This window comes from Pongo abelii, chromosome X (assembly GCF_028885655.2).
Source record: "Pongo abelii isolate AG06213 chromosome X, NHGRI_mPonAbe1-v2.0_pri, whole genome shotgun sequence".
NCBI classification, from domain to species: domain Eukaryota; kingdom Metazoa; phylum Chordata; class Mammalia; order Primates; family Hominidae; genus Pongo; species Pongo abelii.
Genome location: NC_072008.2, coordinates 34,982,544 through 34,997,226, shown reverse-complemented (window position 1 = coordinate 34,997,226; position 14,683 = coordinate 34,982,544).

The window sequence follows — 14,683 nt, the reverse complement described above, 5'->3', positions numbered from 1 at the left end:
TGAGGTTCAGAAATGTTAATTGGCTTGCTCAGAGCCACACAGATATTAAGTGAGCCTGCTGAGGGTTTTAACCTATTATATAGAGTCCCCAACTCTATCAACCTTTCTACTCAATCATTCTGCATCCCCATGCATTTTTCCTTCTAAGCAGAGAAAGTAAAGCAAAACCTCGAAAGAAACAACTGTTAAACTTCTCCTTTCATCTTTCTACTGCCAGCATACATATTTATGTTCTAAACTCATTTTAAATCAAAACTAGAGAACTAATATCTGTTTCATAATAGTACCTAATTTAATAGAAAATCTGTATGGTCCAATGGAACTTCGTTTGACTTATTTCTTCACATAGACACTGCTTTTGGTTTGGTTGGCAGAATACCTATATAGAAATAGGGCACCATTTATTTGTGATACTGATAGATAATAGGTATTATTCATTTTTTAACACAAATCACAGGCAAATATGTGTTCTCAAAGACCCAAAGATTCATACAGGAATGAGAAAAAAAAACAGCACTAAAGGTCCAATTCTCACAATAAAAGAAAATCACACAAATAGGAGACAGCAAGGCTTCATCGATCATTTGTCTACCTGGGACACTGTCAGCGATATTCAAATCCAACACTCTTGTCTTATCAGAATGTTTGTCTTGCAGTGTTCTTATGGATTATCTATTTTTGCTGAATAACTTGCAGCAGGGCTGCTAATCAAGAGAGAAAAGAAGTTGCCTTCGGTGATGAAAATTGCTTTCCAGTGACTGATTGTGCTAATCAATCTTCTGTAAGGGAAATCAGGAGTAAAAGATGGCCAATAATTGCAAAACACTGCTGCACACATGAGGAAAAATAACCCACGCACAAAGAACAGAAAGTAACTCTTCAGAAAATGTTGCAGAGTTGGCTATTTTGAAATATATATACCTTGGAAAGCAGTTTTTCACAGTTTAATACCTAAGCCTTATTTTTAATATGTGGGTAAGAACTATGCCTACTTTACTGTCACATTATAGTATTTGATGGCACTTCACAATTTAAGAGTAACCCAGGATTTCTCTTTTATAACTAATTGCAAGTTATAAAAATTGTCAGGATTGCTACTGCAAGGATTACATTTAGCATCTGATTATTATTTTCTGCATGTGATAACCTCAGTGAATTAATGGCAGTTAAATCTTAATTTCTAATGAATCTCAACTGCCAGTGCAGTTCAACAAATGATGCATACTATTTTGTCTCTTTGTTTAGAGTATACTTGTGAGTTCACTGTGATATTACAAGAACAAAATCCAATGTAATGTTGACTCTATAGCTAGTCCTATGCAGACATTGCGAAGCGGAGTCTAAAACTTTTACTGCTCTCTACAAAAAATATATAAATTATTTTTTTCCAACTTGTGCATTTAAGCCAAGTTTTACAACTCTGTGTAACTTAAGAGTCAACTATATGAGAGCTGGAATCATATACGTGAATAAAATACATGAAACAATACCTGAAGTTCAGGAAACCAATTCTGGCACTTACTGTGTTTCTTGAAATAGAAATGAATATTTGCAAGACTCACTAAAACAATTAAGAAAAAAAATGTTGCAAATTAAATTAGGATGTATTGCTTTAATGGAAGTCCTGCATGGCACATGGTTTGATCACACCAGCCTCTTTTTGTTTTGACTTTTTCTCTTCTACTTTCAAGCTATTGGAAATTTCTTCTATTTCCAAGTGATTTGGAAATTTCTCCTGCCTAAAGCGACATTGCTTGGAGTACATTAGGCAATTTCAAAAGGATGTAACAAACCTAAAACAGTAATTTGCAATGGGAATCTATTTAAGGTCCTGTAAAAAATTTTTTCATTTCTTTGCAGAAAATTATGAAATCATGTTCACTCTTCCAATGATAAATATTTGCTTTGATAGCATCAAATTTATCTCTTACTGCTGTATTTTCATGCACAAATAATTCTTTATTTCAAGTCAAATGATACTGTAGTTGCTTATATTATTGTAAGTCAATAAAACTCAACATGTTTAGCAACATAACTCAACTGAAATGATATTTAAAACTATGACCAAGAGTGCATATGGGCAGGCAATGACAAGTACAATATAACTGCTATCTAGACAATGGCGATTTTTAAGATAGACACATCCTGGTTTCAGAGAAGTTAAAATGTGAAAGGTGTGCCTCTTAGGACTGATGAACTATGCTAATAAAGTCACGAGGTAAAACTTTAGAAATGATGTCTAATTATTTTATTTTTCATAGTGGAACCATGGGACCCAAAGAATTGAGAAAAACTATCTCATACGGTCGTAGAAACTAGATGAGAAACTAGATAATTTTAAGGACAATTTATATTCTATTATTTTCTATTTTGATGATCTGCCCCTTTTGAATGATTTATTACTTTTTAATTTTCTTGTGCTCAAAGCTATTATTTGAATGCTAATTTAGCTCTACAGTCTGTCAACCACTGATCATTGTGTTGTGACTAGAAGGTTGCTTCTAATCTTTAAGTAAACCTAGTTGACAATACAAAATGTTCTTAATCCATTATGTAATTTCAGTAACTTATTTAATTATTAGTAACTAAAGATAAAATTATCTTTGATTAATCTTAATATAATGCTTTCATCCTAAGAAATTAAATATCTTCCTTTTGTTTGCTGCATCATTTCTAGATTTCTCCATCCAATTTTTAAGGCTTACCATAGCGTAGCATCACCTAAATTACCCAATTTTATTTACATCTACTCGAAACTATATTATTCTGATTTTTGCTTTGGTCATTATGACTACTAATAATAAAATGCTTGTAAATTTATTGTTCAATCTCAGCATTTTAATAACTGTCCATGGAATCTTCTGAAAGCTAGGCAATTTATTGTATTAATTGTCTTCGACTAATAGTACATAATGTACACCATGTGATGTCTGTGCTTTGAGCATTACTCACTTTTTAACACATTTGGCAGAACCAAAACAAAGGAAATCTGAAGTCACCATGTAATTGGCCACAAGCTCTTACGTCAGTATTGACTTCCGCTCCTGGTTTTAATGGTCTTAAGTTGGTCTTTAGTGGTGTGCAGTAGATATTGTCACACATCACTTGCCTGTGAAGGCATTCTCAAGCAAAGTATCGCCTTCTCCATTTTTTTCCTCATGATGATATATCTCTGATAGTAATAAAGCTTCTTCCTGAAACAGACAACTAAATTTAAAAACCATTAAGCTAGGCATCACTGAATACATTAAAATTAAAATTATTACTATATAACAGATGGCTGATACTGACTTCTGGTTATTATGCCCCCATACACCTACTCTTCCAAAAAAGAAAAAAAGTGTTTAAAAATACTTAAGGATTACATTAATATATAAACAAGAAACTTCATAGTAGAAATAGATTTATCAGTACCTGGACATGTTTATCATCAGTCAGAAAGTATTATGGATCAGTAGAAGCATGTCTAGCTATGGATCAAAAGACTAAGGAGCAACTGTATGTTGTTCAAGTTGATTTGTGATAGGTGGTCATTTCCTTTCACCTTTTCTCTGCCTTTCTAACTCAACAGACTAAAGTCCTAAGGACAATGTATAACCTGGAAGCCATTGTTCTTTTGTCATAAAGACTAGTCAACAAGACATATGATATAAGCTGTTCAGCATATTTCCATTTTAAATTAAATGGCACCATCTTACGCAATTATAGTCTTATAGTGTCACAGAGCTCATCTTTACTTTAGAGACTGGATGTCTTATAAAGATGCAAATGTATTCTTCTCATCTACGTTAATGTCAATAAATAGAATTTTTTAAAGGTAAAAATCTGTTTCAGTCTAGAGTTGGGAATCTGGAGAAAAAAATATCTCAGCTGATATTTTTCAATATAAAATATCTAATTTTCTATGCAATTTAAAGGAAATAAGCATTGATAAATGTTACTAACATTTAATGATTTAATGAATAATTAATAGCACTGCCTTTTCCATAATAATTTATTATAAGGGGAGACGGAGCAAAATGCAGAATAGAAAGCTCCAATGATCATTCCCCCTCCCCACACAAGGACACCAAGTTAACAACAATCTACACAGGAAAAACAGCTTCAAAGGAACCAAAAATCAGGTAAGCACTCATTGTACCTGCTTGTAACTTCATATTGCTGAGAGAGACGCTGAAGCTATAGAAAAAAGTCCTGAATCTTTAACACTAACCCTTCCCCATCCCGGCAGCTGTGGCATGGTGCTGAGAGCATCTTGGACCTGGGGAAGGGTGAACACGGCAATTGTGAGGCATTAAACTCAGTGCTGTTCTGTTAGAGCAGCAAGGAAAACCAGACCAAACTCAGCTGAAGCCTGCCTACAAAGGGAATATTTAAGCCAGCGCTAGCCAGAGGAAAATTGCCAATCTCAAGTATCCCAACATGAGTGCCCAAAAACTTTGCCACCAAGGGCCAAAGTGCTCTGTGTTTCTATGCAAACTCGAAAGTCATTCTAGACCATTATGACTGCATCTCTTAGAAGAGTCCTAGGGCTGAACTAGACCCAAAAACAGTGGACTCGGAGGCACAGGACATACTTAGACACCAGTTGAGGTAGCCAAGGATGTGCTAGCATCACCCCTCCCCTAACCCCAGGCTGCAAAGCTACAGGCTCCAAAAGAGACCCCTTCTTTCCACTTAAGAGGAGGAGAAGGAAGTGTGGGGGCTATGTATTGCACCTTGGATACTAGCTAGGCCACAGCAGGATAGGGCACTGGTCAGAGTCATGAGGCTCCCGTACTAGGCCCTAGCTCCCAGATGACATTTCTAGACATACCCTGCCTTGAAGGAAAGGACCCAGTCCTGCCAGAATTCATCATCAGCTAAATGAAGTGCTCTCGGGCCCTGAGTAACCAGCAATGATACTCAGGTACTAAATTGAGGGCTTTGGAGAGCCTCTGAAACTTGCTGGCAACAGGTACCAATATTGCCACAAGGGTTAGAGCAACAAGCAGGCTCTTGGGGTCCCCGATTCCAAGACTTGACTCTTGGACAGTATTTCTGGACATGTTCTGGGCCAGAGAAAAGCCCACTACCCTGAAGGGTGAATCGCAGGCCAGGCAACATTCACCACAAGCTGACTTAAGAGACTTTAGGCCTTAAGGGTAATTGATAGTAGTCTGGCATTACTCCTCCTGGCCAGGGGTGGCAGTGGGGATGGCATGAGGTGCCTCTGTCTTTGGAAAGGGAAGGAAACAGTGGGAAGGAAAGTGTCTTGTGGTTTGAGTGCCAGTTTGGCCACAATAAAATAAAATACCGAGTAGACTTCTAAGTTTTTTGGCTCTTGTCCCTGATGCTCAGATCGAGGCTAGGGGTAACTTGCCACCCTGAAGTGAAGAACACAGGTCTGGCTGGCTTTGCCACCTGATGATTATAGAGCCCCAGGATCTTGAGAGACCATAGGCAGTAGCCAGGAAGTAGTTATAGAAGGCCTTGGGCAAGACCCAGTGCTGTGCTGACTCCAGGTCTGACCCAGCACAATCATAGTGGTGGTCACTACAGGGGTACTTGGGTTAATCTACACCCAGATTTAGGTGGCTCAGAACAGGGGGAGATACTGTATGTTTGGGAGAAAGTAAGGGACGAGAACAAGGGTTTCTGCCTGGTAATCCAGAGAATTCTCCAAGATCTTGCTCAAAACCATCAGAGCGGTACCTCTGCAAGTCTGCAAGAACCACAGCATTATTGAGCTTGAGATGACTCCTAAAGTAAAAGCATCTTAGATCACAACACCTAAGTCCTTTCAAATATCTGAAAAGCCTTCCCAAGAAGGATGGCTGCAAATAAGTTGAGACAGTGAAGACTACAAAGACTATAATAAATATCTAGCTCTTCGATGCCCAGACACTGAAGAACATCTACTAGCAACAACAACATCCACAAAAATATGACCTCACCAAATGAACTAAACAAGGCACAAGGGACCATTCCTGAAGAAACAGAGATGTGTGACCTTTCAGACAAAGAATTTAAAATATTAATAGCTGTGCTGAGGAAATGCACAAAAATTCAAGATAATCCAAAGAAAGAATTCAGAACTCTATCAGATAAATTTAACAAAGACATTGAAATAATTATAAACAATCAAACAGAAATTCTGGAGCTTGAAAATGCAATAGACATACTGAAGAATGTATCAGAGCCCCTTAATAACAGAATGGAGCAAGCAGAAGAAAGAACAACTACAGAAATAGAAAATAACTTCAAATGGGCAAATCTAAGAGTTATTAGCCTTAAAGAGGAGGTAGAGAAAGAGTTAGGGGTAGAAAGCTTATTGAAATGAATAATGACAGAGAACTTCCTAAACTTCCTAAACCTAGAGAAAGGTATGAATTTTCAAGTATAAAAAGGTTATAGTACACCTAGCAGATTTAACTCAAAGTAGACTACCTCAAGGCATTTAATAATCAAACTCCCAAAGGTCAAGAATAAAGCAAAGTTCCTGAAAGCAGCAAGAGAACAGAATCAAATAAAATACAATGGAGCTCCAATAGGTCTAGCAGCAGACTTTTCAGTGGAAACCTTACAGACCCAGGAGAGAGTAGCATGACATATTTAAAATGCTGAATGAAAGAAAAAAACACAACCCCCCCCCAACAACAACAACAAAAAAACTGTTACCATAGAAAAGTATTATCTGGAAAAAATATCCTTCAAACATGAAGGAGAAAAAAACACTTTCCCAAACAAGCAAAAGCTGAGGGATTCCATCAACGCCAGATCCATTCTACAGGACATTCTAAAGGGAGTACTTCAATCAGAAAGAAAAGGATATTAATGAGCAATAAATAGTCACCCGAAGGTACAAAACTCACTGGTAATAGTCAGTACACAGAAAAACAGAATATTGTAACACTGTAATTATGCTATGTAAACTACTCTTATCCTAAGTAGAAAGACTAAACAGTGAACCAAACAAAAATAATAGATACAACAGCTTTTCAAGGCATAGCCAGTACCACAAGATATAAATAGAAACAACCAAAAGTTAAAAAGCAGGGAGATTAAGTTAAGGTCTATCTAGAGCTTTTATTTGTTTTTGTTTTGTTTTGTTTTGTTTTTTGCTTGTTTGCTTCCTTATACAAATAGTGCTAAATTGTTATCAGGGTAAAATAATGGGATATAAAATAGTATTTGCCAGCCTCATGGTAACCTCAAACCAAAAAAATACACAATGGCTACACAAAAAATAAAAAGCAAGGAACTAAATAATATTACCAGAGAAAATGATCTTCACTAGAGGAAGGAAATAAAAAAGAGAAGACCAGAACATAAATAACGAAATGGCAGGAGTAAGTCTTTACTTATCAATAATAACATTGAATGTAAAGGGACTAAACTCTCCAATCAAAAGACATAGATTGGTTGAATGGACATAAAAAACAAGACCCATTGATCTCTTGCCAACAAGAAATGCACTTCACCTATAAAGATACACATAGACTGAAAATAAAGGGATGGAAAGAGATATACTATGCCAACAAAAAACAAAAAAGAGCAGGAGTCACTATACTTACATCAGAGAAAATAGATTTCAAGATAAAAACTATTAAAAGAGTAAAAGGAGGTCACTATATAATGATAAAGAGGCCAATTCAGCCAGAAAATATAACAATTTCAAGTATATGTGAACCTAACACTGGAGCACCCAGATATATAAAGAAAATATTATTAGAGGTAAAGAGAGATAGTCTCCAATACAAGGATAGCCAGAGACTTAAACACCCCACTTACAGGATTGGACAGATCTTCCAGACAGAGAATCAACAAAGAAACATCAGACATAATCTGAAGTATAGACCAAATGGATCTCATAGATATTTACAGAACATTTCACCCAAAAACTACAAAATACACATTCTTTTTTTGAGTATATGGATCATTCTCAAAGACAGATCATATGTTAGGTCAAAAAACAGGTCCTAACACATTCAAAAAACTGAAATCATATGAAGCATCTTCCCTGACCACAAACGAATAAAACTAGAAATTAATTACAAGAGGAATTTTGGAAACTATACAAATACATGGAAATTAAATGACATGCTACTCAATGACCAGTGGGTCAATGAAGAAATTAAGATGGAAATTGAAAAATTTCTTCCAACAAATGAGAATGAAAACACAACATATCCAAACCTATGGAAAAGAGTAAAAGCAGTACTAAGCGGGAAGTTTATAGCTATTAAGTGCCTATATCAAAAAAGATGAAAAACTTCAAATAAACAATCTAACGATGCATTTTTATAGAACTAGAAAAGCAAGAGCAAACTGAACCCAATATTAGTAGAAGAAAAGAAATAATAAAAATCAGACCAGAAATAAATGAAATTAAAATAAAAATACAAAATACAAAACATCAATGAAACAAGATTAGATTTTTTAAAAAGTTAAACAAAATTGACAAACCATTAGCCAGACTGAGAAAAAAAGAGAGGAGATCCAAATAAATAAAATCAGAAATAAAAAAGGAGACATTACAACTGATACTGCAGAAATTCAAAAGATCATTAGTGGCTACTATGAGCAACTATATGCCAATAAATTGGAAAATCTAGAAGAAATGGACTAATTCCCGGATATATACAACCTACCAAAAAATTGAACCAGGAATAAATCCAAAACCCGAACAGACCAATACCAAATAATAAGATTGAAGCCATAATAAAAAGTCTCCCAGTAAAGAAAAGCCAAGGACCTGATGGCTTCACTGCTGAAGGCATTAGCAAACATTTAAAGAACACTAATACCAATCCTACTCAAACTATTCCAAAAAATAGAGGAGGAGTATACACTTCTAAACTCATCCTATGAGGCCAGTATTACCCTAATACCAAAACCAGACAAACACGTATAAAATAAAGGAAACTACTGGCCAGTATCTCTCATAAATATTGATGCAAAAATCCTCAACAAAATTCTAGCAGTCCAAATTCAATAACACATTACAAAGATCATCCCTCATGACCAAGTGAAATTTATCCCTGGGATACAAGGATGGTTCAACACATGCAAATCAATCAATGTGATGCATCATATCAACAGAATGAAGGGTAAAAACCATATGATCATTTCAATTGATGCTGAAAAGGCATTTAACAAAATTCAACATCACTTCATGATAAAAACCCTAAAAAATCTGGGAATAGAAGTAACATACCTCAATATAATAAGAGTCATATATGACAGACCCACAGCTAGTATCATAGTGAATGGGAAAAACTGAAAGCCTTTCCTCTAAGATCTGGAACATGACAAGGATGCCCACTGTCACCACTGTTATTCAACATATTACTGGAAGTCCTAGCTACAGCAATAAGAAAAGTGAATGATATAAAGGGCATCCAAATTGGAGAGAAAAAAATCAAATTATTTTTGTTTGCAGATTATATTATCTTATATTTGAAAAAAAAAAAGAAAGATGCCACAAAAATCTATTAGAACTGATAAACAAATTCAGCAAAGTTGTAGGATATAAAATTACCATACAAAAATTAGCATTTCTGTATGCCAACAGCGAACAATGCAAAAAAAAGTAATCCTATTTACAATAGCCACATATAAAATTGAATACCTAGGAATTAACTTAACCAAAGAAGTGAAAGATCTCTATAATGAAAATCATAAAACACTGATGAAGGATATTGAAGAGGACACCAATTAATGGAAAAATATTCCATGTTCCTGGATTGGAAGAATAAATATTGTTAAAATGTCCATACTACTCAAAACAATCTACAGATTCAATGCAATCCCTATCGAAATACCAATGACATTCTTCACAGAAAAAGAAAAAAAATCCTAAAATTTATATGAAACTACAAAAGACCATGAATAGCAAAAGCTATCCTAAGCATAAACAACAAAACCAGAGGAATCAAATTACCTGACTTCAAATTATACTACAGAGCTATAGTAAACAAAACAGCATAGTTCTAGTTTAAAAACAGACAGATAGACAAATGAGACAGAATAGAAAACCCGGAAACAAATCCACACACCTACAGTGAACTCATTTTTGATGAAGATCCCAAGAACATGCACTGGGGAAAAGGCAGTTTCTTCAATAAATGGTGCTGGGAAAACTGGAATCCATATGCAGAAGAATGAAAGTAGACCCTTATCTCTCACCATATACAAAAAACAAATAAAAATGGATTAAAGACTTAAATATAAGAACTGAAGGTATGTAACCACTCCAAGAAAACACTGGGAAAAATCTCCGGACATTGGTCTGGGCAAAATTTTTTTGAGCAACACCCTACTAGCGTGGGCCACCAAAGCAAACATGAACAATGGGATTACATCAAGTCAAAAAGCTTCCTCCCAGATAAGGATACAATCAACAAAGTAAACAGACAACCCACAGAACAGAAGAAAATATTTGCAAACTACCCCTCTGACAAGAAATTAATAAACTGAATATATAAGGAGCTCAAACAACTCTCTAAGACAAAATATAATAAGCTGATTAAAATACGGGCAAAAGATTTGAATAGACATTTCTCAAAAGAAGACATACAAATGGCAAATAGGTATATGAAGTGGTGCTCTATATTATTGATCATCAGAGAAATGCAAATCAAAATTACAATGAGATATCATTTCACCCCAGTTAAAATGGCTTTTATCCAAAAGATAGGCAATAATAAATGCTGGCGAGGATGTAGAGAAAAGGGAACCCTCTTACACTGTTGGTGGGAATGTAAATTAGTACAACCACTATGGAGAATACTTTGGAGGTTCCTCAAAAGTCTAAAAATTGAGCTACTAAAAGTTCCAGCAATCTCACTGCTGGGTATAGATGCAAACGAAAGGAAATTAGTATATCAAAGAGATATTTGCACTATGTTTGTTGCAGTGCTGTTTACAATAGCTAAGATTTGGAGGCAATCTAAGTGTCCATCAGCAGATGAATGGATGAAGCAAATGTGGTACACATACAAAATGGAGTACTATTCAGTCATAAAAAGAATGAGATCCAGTCATTTGCAACCACATGGAGGGAACTGGAGATTACTATATTAAGTGAAATAAGCCAGGCACAGAAAGACAAACATCACATGTTCTCAACTATATGTGAAATCTGAATATCGAATCAATTGAACTCATGTACATAGAGGAGTAGAAGGATGGTTAGCAGAGGCTGCAAAAGGTAGTGGGGGCTGAGGGGAGGTGGAGACGGTTAATGGGCACAAAAAAATAGAAAGAATAAAAAGACCTACTATTTGATAGCAAACAGGGTGACTATAGTCAATAAATGTATGTTTTAAAACAATGTATTTAAAGAGTCTAATTTGATTATTTGTAACTCAAAGGATAAATGCTTGAGGGGATAGATACCCCATTCTCCATAATATACCTATTTCACATTGCATATCTGCATCAAAATATCTCATGTGCCTCACAAATATATACACCTATTTTGTACCCACAACAATTATAAATTAAGAAATTTTAAAAATTTTACATTAAAATTTTTGATGATTTTAGAAGCTATTTTATCAGGTTCAAGAGACTTGTAAATAATTCTATGCAATGCCATTTATAAATGCTTTATAACAGATTGATAGAATATTATTTAGAACATGCTTCAAACATGTAAAAGGTAAAAGCAACTCCCTAATGACTGATTCTTAAAAGAATGGTACCAGGCGTGGTGTCCCCCGCCTGTAATCCCAGCACTTTGGGAGGCCAAGGCAGGCAAATTACCTGAGGTCAGGAGTTTGAGACTAGCCTGGCCACCATGGCAAAACCCTGTGTCTACTAAAATCCCTGGGTGCAGGTGTGGGCACCTGTAATCCCAGCTACTCAGGAGGCTGAGGCAGGAGAATCATTTGAACCTGCGAGGTGGAGGTTGCAGGGAGCTGAGATTGTGCCACTGCACTCCAGCCTGGGTGACAGAGCGAGACTCTGTCTCAAAAAAAAAAAAACTAAAATAAATAAAATAAAAAGAGTGGGAGAAAATATTTGCAAACTATGCATCGGACAAAGGTCTAATATCCAGTATCTATAAGGAACTTAAACAAATTTACAAGATAAAAATAGCCCCATTAAAAAGTGGGCAAAGAACATGAACAGACACTTCTCAAAAGAAGACATGCATGTGGCCAAAAATCCTATGAAAGAGAGCTCAATATCACTGATCATTAGAGAAATGCAAATCAAACCACAGAGAGACACCATCTCATACCAGTCAGAATGGTGATTATTAAAAAGCCAAAAAATAACAGATGCTGGCGAGGTTGTGGAGAAAAGGAAACTCTTATACACTGTTGGTGTGATATGGTTTGGCTGTGTCCCCACCCAAATCTCATCTTGAATTCCCACATGTTATGGGTGGGTCCCATTGGGAGGTAATTAAATCATGGGAGTAGGTCTTTCCCCTGCTGTTCTCATGATAGTGAATGAATCTCATGAGATCTGATAGTTTTAAAAACGGGAGATTCCCTGCACAAGCTCTCTCTCTCTCTCTGCCTGCTGCCATCCATGTAAGATATGACTTGTTCCTCTTGCCTTCTGCCATGATTATGAGGCCTCCCCAGCCACATGAAACTGTAAGTCCATTAAACCTCCTTCTTTTGTAAATTGCCCAGTCTCAGGTATGTATCAGCAGCGTGAAAACGGACTAATACATGGTTGGAGTGAAAGTTCAACCATTGTGGAAATCAGTATGGTGATTCCTCAAAGAGCTAAAAGCATTACTGTCATTCAACCCAGCAATCCCATCACTGGGTATATACCCGGAGGAATATAAAGCATTCTACCACAAAGACACATGCATGCATATGTTCATTGCAGCATTGTTCACAATAGCAAAGACACGGAATCAGCCTAAATGCCCATCAGAGATAGACTGGATAAAGAAAATATGGTACATATACACCATGGAACACAATGCAGCCATAAAAAGGAACAAGATCACGTCCTTTGCAGGGACATGAATGCAGCTGGAAACCATTATCCTCAGCAAACTCATGCAGGAACAGAAAACCAAATACCACATGTTCTCACTTATAAGTGAAAGCTAAATGATCAGAACTTACGAAAGCAAAGAAGGAAACAACAGATGCTGGTGTCTACTTGAGAGAGGTGGGTAGGAAGTGGGAGACGAACAGAAAAGATAACTATTGAGTACTGAGCTTAATGCCTGGGTAATAATATGTACAACAAACCCCTGTGACAAGTGTTTGTCTGTGTAACAGATCTTCACATGTACCCCCAAACCTAAAATAAAAGTTGAAAAACAAGTTTCTTAAATCATTTCTAAATATTATCTCAATTTAAAATGCAACTGCCATTTCTTATTCAGTTTTGCCCTCAAGTAGGAATAGGACTAATCTGCAGCACTCAACCTGGAATAAGCACCATGGCATAGAACTGTTAGTTGCTGTGGTAGCAAAATTCCCAGAGAATTACTCGTCATCAAAGCCTAGAAAATTATATTATTAATTTTAACCAGGTTCTAAGTAAGGGATGTCATAGGAAAAGTTTATGACAGGTTTTTAAATAAATCTTTCCCATTAATTTGCTAATACTAAACCTGAGTTAGAAATGAATGTCATTTATCAATGGAAAACTGGAAATTTTCAACCCTTATGTGGCATTTTCGTCCTCTCTGGCCTCTTGATGAAGATTTCACCTAAATTCTTCTCTTGCAGATCCATGGTATGTAATAAGCACATCCAAGAGCTGTGATGGGGAGAAAAATTCTCACTGACCTCTCCTACTCGTAAGAAGACAAGCAGTCCTAGCTCACTTTAGAGGTTAGGAAGGTATGGGATATGAGGAGGCAGATTTCTTAGAGGTTGATAACTTCCTAGCCATTGGTCAGAAATCAGATTTCAGGAATTTGGGAATACATTTTCATTGTAGATCCTCTTCTCTTTCATGTCTTTTATCTACTTTTCCAGGAGCCAATCCATTGGCTAAACTCTTCAGCATGTGCGATCAGAAATACCACATTCATTCAAATACAATAAAAAATATATTTTATAAACATTCAGATAAAATAAATAAAAAATTAAATTAAATAGTGACACTCCTACAGTGCTATAGCAAACACTAATCCAAAACTTGGCAAAAGTAATTTCATATGTAAAAAAATCTATTGAATATCATATTCTTTGTTTTGTAAATAGGACAGTGTTGTCTAGCCAATGTCTCCACACCTTGTGATTTCTTCCTTGGTTATTTCTTTACCATTAATCTTTTACTTGTCATTACCACTCTCCCTGCTCAGATTTGTTCTGTCTGCCTCCAGTCCCTCTTCTCCCCAATTTATCTTCCACACTTCTGCAAGATTCCTTTTCCTAAACGTAATACTGGTCATACTGGTCAGTCAGGGACTTGCCATTCTTCACATTAGCATTTATTTGCACACAAGATCCTCAGAACACATATGTTTCTGGACATGCCACATGGAGTTTAATGAAAAAAAAAATGAATTTTGTGATCAAATATACTTGAAAAATATAGAGTTGAACAGAGTAAAGTCAGTTTCTCTACTTCTAATAGCTTTTGGTATTCCAAAAACTCAATGTGAATTTCCAAGTTAGAACTAAGATATGAAGTACTTCCCAAATTTATTTGTCCATCAGAATAATTTTTTCAGAAGTTTTCAACATCTTGAAGAACTTTTGAG